Below are 15,148 nucleotides of genomic sequence, written 5' to 3' on the forward strand. Positions count from 1 at the left end.
TCATAAATTCAAGGCACACTATGGAGAAAATGATTTCATTTTTAAAAATTCATTGAGATTTGAATGTTGACGAGTTAACAAAAAGCCCAGACACACAGCACAGCATCTACCCTGTGGAGAGCCTCCATGGAACCGTGCTTCGTGAACACCTGTTTCTTGTTGGTTGCACCGTGCTTCGTGAACAACACCTGATGGGGAATCAGGATGTCTTGTCACGCTCACAAGTTATGGCTGGTTTATCAGCTGCAGACACTTGAGGGCAAACAGGCAGGGAGAAGTATATAAGGGGGGAAGTCACCTGGCTGGTCGGTTCTCCCTCATGCGTCCCCTTTTCCTCCTTACTCCACGTCCCCGTTCCTGATTTTTTCTCTAACGCATGAGAAAGTTCCTGAATAAATCGCAGCCAAAAGGATCTCCGAGTTGCGTGTTTCTTCGCTGGACGAAGCGGCGCGCGACAGCTGGTGGCCCGTACGGGGAACCCGACCTCCAGTACCCCCCCGGTAGATTCAGAACTTGCTGCGATTTATTCAGGACTAAGGTTCACGAGAAATCGTGACGATCCGGTTCCTGTGGTAAGTCAGGACGAGAAGTCGCGACGATGAGGTTCCTGTGGTAAATCAGGACTAAGGTTCACGAGAAGTCATGACGATCAAGTTCCTGTGGTGAAGTCAGGACAATGGTATCCATGGATGTGTATGTTTCGTTTGTTGGTTGGATGTTTGTTTGTCTTTCCCTTTGTCTTTTCACTTTTGCTTTCTATGATTACTTTAAGGATCAGAAGTGCGATAAGGCCGTACGATCAGGACAAGTAGTGTTAGGAGACACAAAGAAGGACAGAGGCAGCCGTCATGGCATTGTAGCCTCTGAGCCAGAGGAGGGTTCGGACGTGGAAAGCGAGGCCTCTAGGGGAACCCCGCTGATGGAGGGACGCGCCCCAAAAAAGAAAGGAAGGCCCCAAGAACCATCCATGACCCGTCCGGCTCTTTATCCCTCGCTACGTCAATTTCAGCAGGGACGGGCTAACGGGGATTTTGACCCCCCTATTGAAGAGGAAGCTGCGATACATGATAGTGACCGATACTTACCGCTAAAGGGCTCTAAGGATGATCCGCCCCCTTACTTTAACAAAGCGGAAGGCGGACTTTCTTTTGCAAAACCCGGGCTCTGGGCAGAAGTTAGGCGAGAGCTACAGTTAACTTACCCAGTTTTTGAAGATAATAATCAACAGCGATATCATGAGCCCCTAGATTTTAAAATAATTAAGACCTTGGCAGAATCAGTAAAGACTTATGGAGCCAACGCCGCATTTACTATAACTCAAATAGAAGGTTTATTCAGATACTGTATGACCCCAAATGATTGGCAACAGGTGGCTAGAGCGGTGTTGACTCCTGGACAATACTTGGACTGGCGCACCTTCTTAATGGAATTCGCAAATGAGCAAGCAGCAACCAATCTAGCCCAAGGAGGGGCACGAGCAGTCTGGGATAGGGACATGTTATTAGGACTTGGCAGATTCGCCAATCAGCAGACCGGGTACCCCCCAGAAGTTTATACGCAGGTGAACCAAATAGGATTGAAAGCGTGGAAAGCTCTACCCAACAGAGGGGAAGTCCGAGGCAACCTTACTAAAATAGTTCAAGGGCCCCTGGAACCGTTTTCCGAATTTGTTGCCCGTGTAGTCGAGGCTGCCGGAAAAATCTTTGGAGATTCGGACACTGCGATGCCTCTCATAAAGCAGTTGGTATTTGAACAATGCACTGCTGAGTGTCGCAAGGCTATCGCCCCCTATAAGAGTCTGGGACTGGAGTATTGGATGAAAATATGCCGAGAAATAGGGGGTCCCCTAACCGCCACAGGCTTAGCTGCGGCTGTCATGGATATTACCAAGAAAGTTACGGGACTCGCTGTAACCTGCTATACGTGTGGAAGGACAGGGCACCTGAGGAGACAGTGTCCTGTCAATAACCAAGTTGTAGGATCTAGACCCAGACTTTGCCCTAAGTGTAAAAAGGGAAGACATTGGGCAAGTGAGTGTAGGTCAGTGAGAGATGTCCACGGCCATAGGATATCTCAAAGCAATATAAGAAGGGATTCAAAAAACGGCTTACGGGGCCCACGTCCCCAGGGCCCTCAAATATATGGGGCGGCGCAAGTTTCCGAGGAATGGCCATCTCTGCAACATCCCAGGGACTCGGGGGAGCCTCTAAGGCCTCCCCCGCTGTGACCCTACAAGCCGTCAATCCCATGGTCCTCACTCCGAGAATGGGAGTACAGATTTTAGAGTTAGGGAAACTAGCCCCTTTACCGAATGAAGTTATAGGATTGCTAATAGGCTCCCCTGAAGCAGTTTTGAAAGGCTTGTGTGTATATCCTGGTATAATTGATCCCAACCATTCTGAAAGTGTGAGAGCCCTGATTGAGTCTCCCCGTGGGATTACTGCTATCAGCCCAGGGGACCCTGTTGCCCAGGTTATTCTCCTTCCCGCCGTGGGTGGACAGACATGCAATGGTAAAAGGGCTTTAAATCAGGAACAAATTGAGGGAGCTTTTCTTGCATTAGGTATGCATACCAGACCCATGATGCAATTAATAGTAGAAGGAAAAAGGATCATGGGACTCCTTGACACTGGAGCAGACCGTAGCATAATAGCCACTAAGGATTGGCCTTCTGCCTGGCCCACACAGGCTTCTGCTCAGCAGTTGCAGGGCCTGGGGTACCTCAGTACCCCAGAAGTAAGCGCACGTCACCTCACCTGGAAGGATGACGAGGGACACCAGGATAGCTTCCAGCCCTTTATACTTAATTTGCCCTTTTCCCTTTGGGGACGAGATGTTCTGGCTAAGATGGGAGTTAGGCTTTGCACTTCTTCGCGCCCTACTGCTGTTTCTGCTGACCAAAATTTATTGTAGGGGCCGCTGTGGAAATCATCCCCCTAACATGGTTAACAGAGGACCCGGTGTGGATTCCACAGTGGCCTTTGTCCTCTGAAAAGTTGGATGCAGCTGAAGCCTTAGTTAATCAACAATTGTCAGCTGGACACTTACGTCCTTCTGTATCCCCTTGGAATACTCCTATTTTCGTAGTTAGAAAGAAATCCGGTAAATGGCGTTTGTTGCATGATCTTCGAGCTGTTAATGCTCAAATGCGCGTGATGGGGCCTGTACAACGTGGCCTGCCTTTATTAGCCACTTTACCAAAAGATTGGCATGTAATTGCCATTGACATACAAGATTGCTTTATCTCTATCCCGTTACATCCACAGGATATTCCCCGTTTTGCGTTTACATTACCCTCTAAGAACCATGAGCAACCAGATAAGCGATATGAGTGGGTAGTCCTCCCACAAGGGATGACAAATAGTCCCACTCTTTGCCAGCTATACGTAGGTTCCATCATAGCTCCTTTGCGAAAGTGTTTCCCGAAAGTACAATGTGTGCATTATATGGATGATATCCTGCTGGCAGCAAAATCCGAAAACGCTCTTAATAATGCCCTACTCAAATTAACCTCGCTCTTACAAAGTGCCAATTTAATTATTGCCCCTGAAAAAATTCAGAAAGGAACAGTTGTCCAATATCTAGGCGCTAAGATAACCCCCAAAGCAGTACATCCCCAAAAAATTACGCTTCGGCTTGACCACTTACACACGCTTAATGATTTCCAACGTTTGTTGGGAGACATTAATTGGATAAGGGGATACCTTAAATTACCTAACTATGACTTAAAACCTTTATTCAATATGCTTCAAGGTGATCCTTCTCTTTCTTCCCCACGGACTATCACACCCGAAGCTAGAGAAGCCCTTTGCAAAATTGAGCAAGCTCTTACTGCTGCTGGCAATACACGCGTGCAGCCTGAATTTCCTATTTTACTTTGTGTGCTTCCAACATATGGGCAACCTACTGCAGTCCTATGGCAGGAGGGACCCCTTCTGTGGATTCATCCTAGAGTCTCTCCGGCAAAAGCCGTGGAATTATACCCTGCAGCTGTAGCCCGTTTGGCTATGATTGGTATTCAGGACTGCTTGCAATACTTTGGAAAACTTCCAGATACTCTTATTACCCCCTATAATTCCACTCAAATAGTTTCTTTGTGTAACTTACATGATGATTGGGCGATTCTCCGATTTTCTTTTCCCAATGTTATTGATAATCATTATCCCAAACATCCACTAATGACCTTCTTTAAAACCCATCCGGTAATTTTCCCCAAAGTCACCTCTTATGTACCCCTTCGGGATGTTCCAAACATTTATACTGATGGTTCAAGTACAGGCTGGGGGGCTTATATGATAGAGGGTCAAGATCCTATTCGTATGCAATTTCCAACTACGTCTCCTCAAGTTGTGGAACTCCGCATTGTCTTGACAGTGTTTGAGCATTGCCCCTTTGCTTTCAATTTGATCTCTGATTCGCGATACGTTGTAAATGCTCTCTGCTCACTTGAGGTGGCAGGACCAATAAAGGCCTCCAGCTCGATAGCCTCTTTGTTATCTGCTTTACAGCAAATTATTTGGACCCGTGAAAAACCAATTTTTGTCACACATATCCGCTCTCATACAGGCCTTCCGGGTCCCTTAGCAGAAGGCAATGCTTGTGTTGATGCACTCACTAGACCATCTTGTTTTGTTATTCAGTCTCCTTTACAATTAGCAAAAAATTTTCATGACCGTTTCCATGTTTCTTCTCGGACCCTTCAACATAGATTTCAAATCCCTCGAGCCGAAGCTCGGGCAATTGTTTTACATTGTCCACACTGTGTCCCTTTTCTTCCTGCCCCCTCCATGGGCATAAACCCTCGTGGTCTTGTGCCTTTACGCATTTGGCAAATGGATGTTACACATTTCTCGGAATTTGGCAGGCTCAAATATCTCCATGTATCTGTGGACACGTGCTCCGGTATCATTCATGCCACTCCCCTTTCTGGGGAGCGGTCCGCAAATGTTATCTCTCATTGCCTTGAAGCATGGGCAGCCTGGGGCATTCCAGCCCAACTGAAAACAGATAATGGTCCGGCATACACCTCTGCTAAATTCACCGCATTTTGTGCCCAGATGGGAGTCTCTTTATCTCATGGCCTCCCATATAACCCACAAGGACAGGGCATCGTTGAGCGTGCTCATTCCACCCTTAAAGCATGCCTAATAAAACAAAAAGGGGGAGTTGGCCTGGGACGGCCCCCTCGAGAAAGAATCTCTATTGCACTTTTTACTCTAAATTTTTTGATCATTGATGATAAGGGCACCTCCTCTGCAGACAGGCATTCTTCAAAGATTCCTGTGTGCCAAGGATATGTTAAATGGAAAGATATCCTTTCTGGTGAATGGCACGGCCCGGACCCCGTGTTAACCTGGGCCAGAGGTTCTGTTTGTGTTTTTCCACAGGACAGGGCAGAACCAGTGTGGATTCCTGAACGTCTGACACGAAAGACCGCACCTCCAGTAGACCAAGAGGTGGAAACTGGTGCTCCTGCTCAGCCTGGTTCCTGTGATGATACGAGCTGAAGAAGCAGCTTTTTGGGCCATTGCTACAACTTGGCCTGCTCTAATCCCTTCCGTTCCCACCTTAATAAGACCTGAGTAGAAGTCCCCTCTATTTTATCAAAGAGTGGGTGGAGGTGGGAGTAGTACTATCCTTATTGCTTCTCACTGCTTTGGTTTTTGCCTGGTGTCTATATAATATGCAGCAAGTACAACTATTTATAAGGGCGTGATATTTGCAGGTATCCCGGCCCTGGAGGCACAGCAATCCCCCAAGCTTTGGCTTGCAACTTTGAATCAATAATCTCGCTGAGAACAATCAAGTCTAGCTGGATGTAGCAAAGGTATTGTGCAGCTGAGAACCCTTAACTGCAGGGGACCTCCTGTAGTTGAGGAGTTTGAAAGGGTGCATTATACCCACCTGACCCTTGGACCAACCTAAGACAGGGACCTACAAGCAAGAGGGCTCCCAATGACGGGTAAGGCCAAGGGGGCCGAGGTCGCTACACAGACTTGCTGTTCTAAAACAAAAAGGGGGAACTGTGGAGAGCCTCCATGGAACCGTGCTTCGTGAACACCTGTTTCTTGTTGGTTGCACCGTGCTTCGTGAACAACACCTGATGGGGAATCAGGATGTCTTGTCACGCTCACAAGTTATGGCTGGTTTATCAGCTGCAGACACTTGAGGGCAAACAGGCAGGGAGAAGTATATAAGGGGGGAAGTCACCTGGCTGGTCGGTTCTCCCTCATGCATCCCCTTTTCCTCCTTACTCCACGTCCCCGTTCCTGATTTTTTCTCTAACGCATGAGAAAGTTCCTGAATAAATCGCAGCCAAAAGGATCTCCGAGTTGCGTGTTTCTTCGCTGGACGAAGCGGCGCGCGACACTACCCCACTTCTGAGCACAAAATGGAGAGACGCACCCAAGTGCGCGGCGCGGCTGGCGGGGGGATCGAGGGCGGGGAAGTACCGGTCTCCGCCCACATCGGACACTTAAAGAGAGTGCAGCCACGTGGGCTTTTCCATTTCTCCGCGCCCGCACCCCCAGAATGACTGACGAAGAGGATCGAGCTGCTTGGGACACCGGCAGCCCACCAGCAACCTGCAGTATGTGACTTGAGAGTTTCCGCCAGGTCCCCCGTGCGGAAATCTCTCTCTCTCTCCTTCAACTTTTTCTCTGGACTTTAGACAGAAACCCAGAACCGCGCGGCCGCGGCAGCGGCCGCGCGACCTAATGTCATCTTAGTATCAGCAGTATGTAATGGTTCCTTCTTAATGGGTCGGACTTTTGTGGGTGATCCTAACAAGAATAGTAAGTATTTTGTTGAAATATTGAAGGCAATCAAAATGGTAGCCATCTCTCTAGACTGAACTAAGCTATATCCCCACGCCGGCTGAGAAGAAATATCCTTCTTTCTCGGGAAGAAACGTGGCGTGGTGTCAAACATAGTGTGATGTCCATTAAGCAAACAGACCAGGTGGCGTGGGAATGGGAAATAAGGGGAAAAATTAGGTACATGGACCAGCGGGACGCTGGTGGTATCTCGAGCCGGAGCCGATATCAGCGCAAGAGCTTTGGTTCCAGAAACTGCTTCCAGACACTCTACTAGACTATCAACTAAGCCAGAGCCCCACGCTTGCTGATGACGGGAAATAACCATCCTCTTCGGTTTTTTTCCCTTTGTCAGACAGCGTGGCGATTACTAAACAGGCGTGAACTCGGTGGCGCGGGCAAGGGGGAAAAAGAAAAGTTATGTAACAAACAGCAGGACTTAATATCTCTATATGCTTAGTAATGGAGAATTATCAAATGCCTCATTGGCAATAGGACTGTCTTTTTCTTTTTGGGGGGAAACCCCAGCAACGGTAGTGAGTTGTGTGTTGAAACATGGAATGTAATCGAGATAAGCGCAAATGAAGTGAAACTTATCACGTACAAGGGTGGGGACTAGGGAGGTGGGAGGGGGCGGCAGATATACTGGGGGGGTTGGGGATGGAAGATGGGCACTGGTGAAGGGAGGGGTGTTTGAATATTGTATAACTGACATAATCTTGAGAACTTTGTAACCCTCCACTTGGTGATTCAATAAAAAAAATAAAAAAAAAAAAAAGCCCAGACAGAAGATACTGTGTCTACAAAGTCCAAACGCCAAAAACTGTGTGTTTCTTTGTTGGAATGTGCAATATTAAACTAGGGCATAGGCAGTAGAGACTGGCAAAAACAGCAATCATTTACACATATAAGATTAAAAATATATATTTGAATGTTTTATAACTTCTTTTCCAGCTTTGGAGCCACACCCAGTGGTGCTCAGGGCTTACTTCTGGCCCTGCATTCAGGGACCACTCCTGACAGTGCTCAGGGGACCATATTTGGTGCCAGGGGTTGGACACTATTGGCCACATGCAGGACAAGTGCCCTGCCCACTACTATACTATTGCTCAGTCCCCTAAAACATTTTTTTTAAGTCATGAAAGTTGACTTTGGGGCTAGGAGCTATTCCTGACTCAGGGAATAGTGCTCAGGGAACCCTAAAGTGGTGCCAGGGATGGAACAGGGGTTAGAACAGGGGTCATGGCAAGTACCCTACCCACAGTGCTGTGTCTCCAGTCTAACAGATACTTTCAGATGTTTAGAACTGAATGAGATAGTGAAAACACTGTGGGCCAGAGATACAGCTCAGTGATAAAAGTACATGCGGCGGTGCTCAGAGATGCCCCTTGTGGACCATAAGTGGTGCTGGGGGTTAGGATGCAAGACTAGCGCCTCAACCCCTAGACTATCTCTCCAGCCCCCAGTGTCGTACTTAAGACTTAGAAGGGTCCCATGGTTGGCACAGGGAGCTCAGAATAGAATGGGGAAGAGAAAATCCTGTCCCTGGGGTTCGTTGGTTCTGTTCCTTTAACCATAAGTCTTGCACCCTTATTAGATATTCAGTGCTCGGGCTGTGAGGAAGATGAGGTGAGCTTTCCATCTTGATTTAACAGGAGACAATACAAACAAGTCAACAGCGTTAAAGGTGGGTTCCACGGAGAAGCCGGGGTAAGTCCTATGGAAATTAAATGCAGGGATGGGGGTGGGGGGCCACCTCAGCCTCTGGGTCCCAGAGCACTGCCTGCAGAGTTATTCTGATGTCACACCAACGAATAGCTTCCTCTGCGCACCTCCTGGGGTGCTCACAAGTCCCCCCCCCATGAACTGACCACACACCCTCTAACCCTGTATCGCCACCCTTATTCCACTTTGGGCTCCTTCCATCCCTGTTCTGTCCTTAATGAACCACGTCTGACTCCCGAAGGCTCTGCAGTGTTGGATGAAGCAAACCTGTGGAGATCCATTCTACTCTGCACAGAGGGGAGAGAAGGCTGAACCCTAAGGAACGAGCTAGAAGAGACACCGGGAAGGAGACACCTGAATTCTGGTGGAGTGAAGTGAATCCTGTGGGGTGGGGATGGGGCGTTGGTAGATCAAGTTTTTGGTACCTCCCCAGTGAAGGAAGTCAAGGCTGGAAGTCCCAAGTCAAGGGTGATCTCTGCTGTGGGAGTACAATGAGGAAATGTAGAGGTCCGTTCTCTTTGTGAAGTTTCATATCCATGGATATTTTTGTCTCCCTTTTCAGCCTCATTCTCCCACAGGTCTCGGGATTCCAGCTACTTAGGACAAAACTACCTGTTTTTTTTCCCCGCTTAGATCAAAATCATAACATCATGATGTCAAGAACTATCAAAGAGAAACTACTTTTCAATTCATCCCTGACATACCTGGCCTACGGGGGGCAGGAGGGGCCTCACACCTAGCTGTGCTCAGGGGTCACTCCTGGTGGGGCTCAGGGAATCACATGGGATGCCAAGGATCGAACTCGGGTCAGCTGCACGCAACGCAAGCACCCCACCCACTGTACTCTCTCTCCAGCCCACCTGTTCCATTTTTATTTACCCTGTTTTTATTGTGTTGTGATTTATAACACTGTTAGTTATACTTTCCACACATACATCATTCCAATACTAAAGTGCCACTTCCTCCACTCGTGTCCGAAGGGCTCCTCCCAACCACACCCTCCCACGTAAGCTCAGTTCTTGAAGCAGAATCTTGAGTTCTGATAACTTGAGCCATTAGTTGTTCCCTGATTGTGTTCCTTTATATCCCAATTTAAAAAAAAAAAAAAAGAATCTTAAAACAAAAAAAAAATGACTCTTTTTTTGCTTGGAGGCCACACCCATAGATGTTCAGGGATTACTCCTGGCTCTGCACTCGGGAATTACTCCTGGCAGTGAATGGGGAGCCATATAGGATGCTGAGGATCAAACCCAGGTTGGCAAGGCAGGCACCCTGCCCACTGTGCTATCTCTCTAGTCCCACATTCTAAAGCACTTTTTTGTTGTTTTTTTGCTTTTTGGGTCACACCCAGCAATGCACAGGGGTTACTCCTGACTCATGCACTCAGGAATTACTCCTGGTGGTGTTCAGGAGACCATATGGGATACTGGGAATCGAACCCGGATCAGCCGAGTTCAAGGCAAACGCTTTTGCTCCAGCCCCCTAAAACACTTTTGATTGTGGAGGTGACACCTAAACACACAGATCAGTAAAGTTAAACTCCTGAAATCACACAAAATTGTAAATTAATGAAAATTTAATTAAAATTTTTTCAAAATCTTTTCTTAAAGTCATAAAATTTTAAAATCAATAGTATGAATACTACTATGCTCATATATTTCAAAATTTACATGACATAGATAATTCCTACAAATACACAATTTAGTAAGAAAAAGAAGAAAAAGTTACGGAAAAACTGAATAGGCAGAGAAAAGTGTGTTTTATCCTAAAAAAGGAATATTTGTTTTATGATAGAAAATCTTTTGTAAACATCTGTGAGCCATCATAACTAACAGGACCTCACGATAGTCTTTGGATAGAGAAGGACCCAAACAGAACAACTTCAGAAAAAGCAAGATACACAGACTAAGACCTGGAAAAAAGGTAGAGTGACAAAAGCCTTGGAGACTGGGCTACACCAGTGTAGAAGTCTTTCTGGAAACTGTCGGGGGCACAGGCATGGTGGGCACTGTAGGTCTCATCCAACAAACCCCAGCAGCACAAACAAGTAAAAGAAAATCTCAGAAAGGCAATTTGATGGTATAGGATAACATGGGTTTGTCCTTTCCGCCTTGCCACAGGAAGCTTAGGTTTATTGGGTTACTCCCATCACAGTGCTCCCATTCCTCTGTGTTTATTTGTAACTCTTTCTTTGTGCTCTGTTAACTTGTAAATATTGTTTTTCTCTTCTCCTTAAGTCCTTTGCATAGTTAATTCAGAGCGATGCCCTTTTTATATGAGCACAGGAAGACAGTTAATGCTATGCTTTTATAACTTGGGAGTTAATGGACTCTCAGTGATATTTACCTCCTAGGCATCTGTTCTACTTTTTGCTATTTTGAGGGGGAAGGGTCACACCCGGCGATGCTCAGGGATTACTCCTGGCTCTGCACTCAGGAATTACTCCTGGAGGTGCTCAAGGGACCATATGGGATGCTGGAAATCGAACCCGGGTCGGCCACTTGCAAGGCAAATGCCCTACCCGCTGTGCTATTGCTCCAGCCCCCTGTTCTCTCGACTTAAGCCTCAGTTGCCCTAACTTTCTAGCACACCCAAAGCAGGGTCTCAACGAGGGACTGGATGGACCCAAGGCAAGCAGTGGGCTATGTGCTATCCTGCCATTGAGATGGGTCTGGCCACAGTGCCATAATGCTTAACTCTAAGTTAAGAGCGTGGTCATGGACAAATTCTGTCATGATCCAAAAAGTAATAACTAGATTCGGACCCTGCTAGGGTTAGGAATGATTAATCTGGCAGGAGCACTGTAGTCTGAGTCTGTGGCAAGAAGTTACCAGGAGAGCTGCCCCATAAGCCTCAATGTATCTCTTACTGTGTCCATACAAAAATAACTAATATTAAGATGTTAATTAAGTCATTGGACTAAGGAGAAGAGGAATACCCCTAGGTGGTGCTTCCCCCGCCCTCCCCCCAGCTGATGGGCAGCCAGGAAGGGCTTTCTTATGTTGATTTTGCTACCTACTGGACTGGGTATAGCATTGGCCCAGAGTGCTAGGGGAGAGAGAGGAGTTGGGGAGAGACAAAAGGTTGGAGGAGCTGGGAGAGAGAGCAGGGAGCAAAATGGAGCATGGAGAGATGAGCGGGAGAGACAGGAGGAGACAGGAATGTGAGGCTAGAATGGGGGGCTCAGAGAGACTGGAACAGGCGCATGGGGAGAATGGAATAAACGGCAACAGATCAACCAACCAGCTTGGCTCTTGTTTGTTTCCGCCTCTCTGCCCCATGGCACGAGCCGCCCTGGCTGGGGCAGTGGCCGGAGACCACCACCCAACCCAGGTAGTAAGGGGCAGAGGTGTCGGGGCCTCCCCTGGCTGCCCCAGAGATTATACAGCGTGGGGCAGGAGGGATAGTACAGTGGGGAGGGCACTTGTGTGTGGTTGGCCAGGATTTGATCCCCAACATCCCATATGGCCCCCTGGGCCCTGCCAGGAATAATTCCTGAGCACAGAGTCAAGAGTAACTCCTGAGCACCACCAGGTGTGGCCCCAAAACAATAAAATACATTCCACTGTTTACCCATGAACACAAATGAAGTATCTATCCATTAATAGGGACACTTTCTCCTAGTATTGTCTTATTGGAGAGGTGACAGAGTCTTCCTGCCCCCACGCCTGGCTGTCTTCACCGGGGCCCCTCGGAGAAGGGTGGGTTGAGTTCCCCTCCCTGCCCCAAGCAAAGCCCCAGCAGCCAAAGACCTCTGGAACCCAGACACAACCATGTTCAAGGCCACTCTCCACACACTCGGACGAGCCTCACACATGAAGGAACCAGGAGAAGAACCCAGGTGTGCGGGACCTGGGGCTGAGATCTCCAAGCCTGCTTGGATCGGGACTGGGCCTCCTCCACCCAGATCCCCCATTTTCTAGTAGCCTGGCAGCCACACCCACAAACTGCCCCTAGCGCCCATGTAATCCCATCAATGGGCAAGATCCAGAGACTATAAAACAAAACTCTCAGAAGTGCACAGCTGCAACCTCTTATTGTCCAGTTCTCCCTCTTGGAGAACCCAGCAAGCTCCCGAGAGTATCCTGCCCACATGGCAGAGCCTGACAAGATCCCCGTGGCCAAAAACAGTAACAATGATGGGTCTCATTCCCCTGACCCTGAAAGAGCCTCCAATGTGGCACCGCTGGGAAGGACGAGTAAAGAGAGGCTGCTAAAATCTCAGGGCTAAAAATAAATAAATAAATAAATTTTTAAAAATCTCAGGGCTAGGACAAATGGAGATGTTACTGGCACCCACTTGAGCAAATCGATGATCAATGGGATGGCAATGTCAGTGATACAGTGATTGGAGAGGTGCTTATTTCCTCACCATCAGGGTACCCTACTGGGCCAGCCTGGAATCCTCAGTTTGCACTGGGAAGGAAAAAGTGAGGGTGCAAAGAACAGTTACAGTGAAGAAATGTCCAGAAAGAAATGGGGTGAGAATGGCGATACTGCAAAGGGTTGAGCATGGGCTTTACATGCTGGAGCCAAGGGTTCAAACTCAGGATCCTCTGGGAGCCATCCCTGTGCATGGAGCCAGGCGAATTGAGGGGCTAGAGAGATAGTACCAGGGTAACGCGTTAGCCTTGCAAGCACCCACCCATGGTCCAGCACCCCAGATGGTCCCCCAGACTCTCCAGGAGTAATCCCTGAGCCCAGAGCCAGGAGCAGCCCTGAGCACTGCCAGGTGTGGCACCAAAACAAAAATGGGTGGGGGCTGGAGCAATAACATAGCGGGTAGGGCATTGGCCTTGCACTCTGCTGACTCAGGTTCAATTCCCAGCATCCCATATGGTCCCCTGAGCATCGCCAGGGGTAATTCCTGAGTGCAGAGCCAGGAATAACAGAGTAACCCCGTGCATCACAAGATGTGACCCAAAAGAAAAAAAATGGGTGGATAGTCCCTGAACACCACCAGGTATGGCCCAAAAACCACAGAGGAAAAAGAAAAGTTCAAGCTATGAGCACTTGTAGGGAAGACCTGTGGTGGACATAGCTTTGCTCCTCAAATAAGCACTTTGCCCCGGTAGCTCTGCTAGGTCACCCTCTCACTGTGCCCCACAGCCCCCTCCTTCTCTGTCTACCCCTGTAATTGTTTCTTAATCTTCCTCCCAGTTAAATAATCCCATCATGGTGTGGTAAATGTGTAGTCCCTCTCAAATAACAACAAAAATAATAAACGGGAAAAAGAGCAACAGCCCCGTCCGTGTCTCCAGTTCTCTGCACTGCTGATTCATTCCGTCCTTATCCCCATCCCTCGACCCTATTGCTGCCAGGCTTTTGTTGCTCCCATGGCTGGGAGTTTACCCAGGTCACCAAGTTTCACACTGTGAGACTCATCAGTCCTCATCAGTCCTCAGTCCTCATTTGACTTGACTGCCCCACAAGGCTGCCATCCTCTTGTCTGAAAACATTTGCTTTCCCTGACTTTTGAACTGTCTGCCCTCACAAGCTACTGCCTCATTCCCATTTCCAGAATTCTCCTCCTCTAAATATTGGGCTACTGATCAGGTTTCTCTCCTTCCCTGTCTGCTCTCGCTTCTTGGGTGCATTTAGTCCCATAGCTTTAAAATCTTAATTTTATTCCTTTGTCAGTCTAGTCCCATCATTTGTGTTTTGTTTGTTGTTTTTGTTTGCTTTTTGGGTCACACCCAGCGATGCACAGGGGTTACTCCTGGCTCTGCACTCAGGAATTACTCCTGGCAGTGCTTGGGGGAACCATATAAGATGCTGGGAATCAAACCCGGGTCGACTGCATGCAAGGCAAACGCCTTGCCCTACCCGCTGTGCTATTGCTCCAGTCCCTTGTTTTGTTTTTTTGGGTTACAGCCAGCAATGTTCATGGATCACTCCTGGTGATCAAGAAACCATTCATATAGGGTGCCAGGGATCAAACCTGGGTCAGCCACGTGCAAAGCAAGCGACTTCCCCATTGCACTATCTTTCCAGCTCTATCCCATCACTTTAAATACAGCTTATATATACTGGAAATTTTTACATTTCCAGCGCCATTTTATTCCCTAAATACTACATATACATGACTTTCAATTCTACATCCCCGCTTGATTATAAATCATTTAAATTCTTCCCTACCAAACTACTTTGTTTCCTCCCAGTATAGTCCAAGGGAACTTTCTTCTTTCACTTACTTAGGTAAAAAAAAAAAAAAATCTTGTAATCTGGGGCTGGAGAAATGGCCTGAGTGTATGCACTGCATATGGGACTCCCAGATTCAATCCCTGGTACCACTGGGATGGTCCTCTGAGCACCACCAGGAGCAAATCCTGAGCACTGAAAGAGTAACCCTCCAACACCCCTAAGTGAACCCCCCCACAAACAGAAATCTTGGAATTGGGGCTGGAGCAATACAATAGTACAGTGTTTAGGGCGTTTGCCTTGCACGCGGCCGACCTGGGTTCGATCCCCAGCATCCCATATGGTCCTCTGAGCACCACAAGGGGTGATTCCTGAGTGCAGAGCCAGGAGTAACCCCTGTGCATTGCCAGGTGTGACCCAAAAAAGCAAAAAAAAAAAAATCTTGGAATCACTCTTTATTGGTGTTG

The sequence above is a fragment of the Sorex araneus genome, chromosome 3 (genome assembly GCF_027595985.1).
Source record: "Sorex araneus isolate mSorAra2 chromosome 3, mSorAra2.pri, whole genome shotgun sequence".
Classification (NCBI taxonomy): Eukaryota; Metazoa; Chordata; class Mammalia; order Eulipotyphla; family Soricidae; genus Sorex; species Sorex araneus.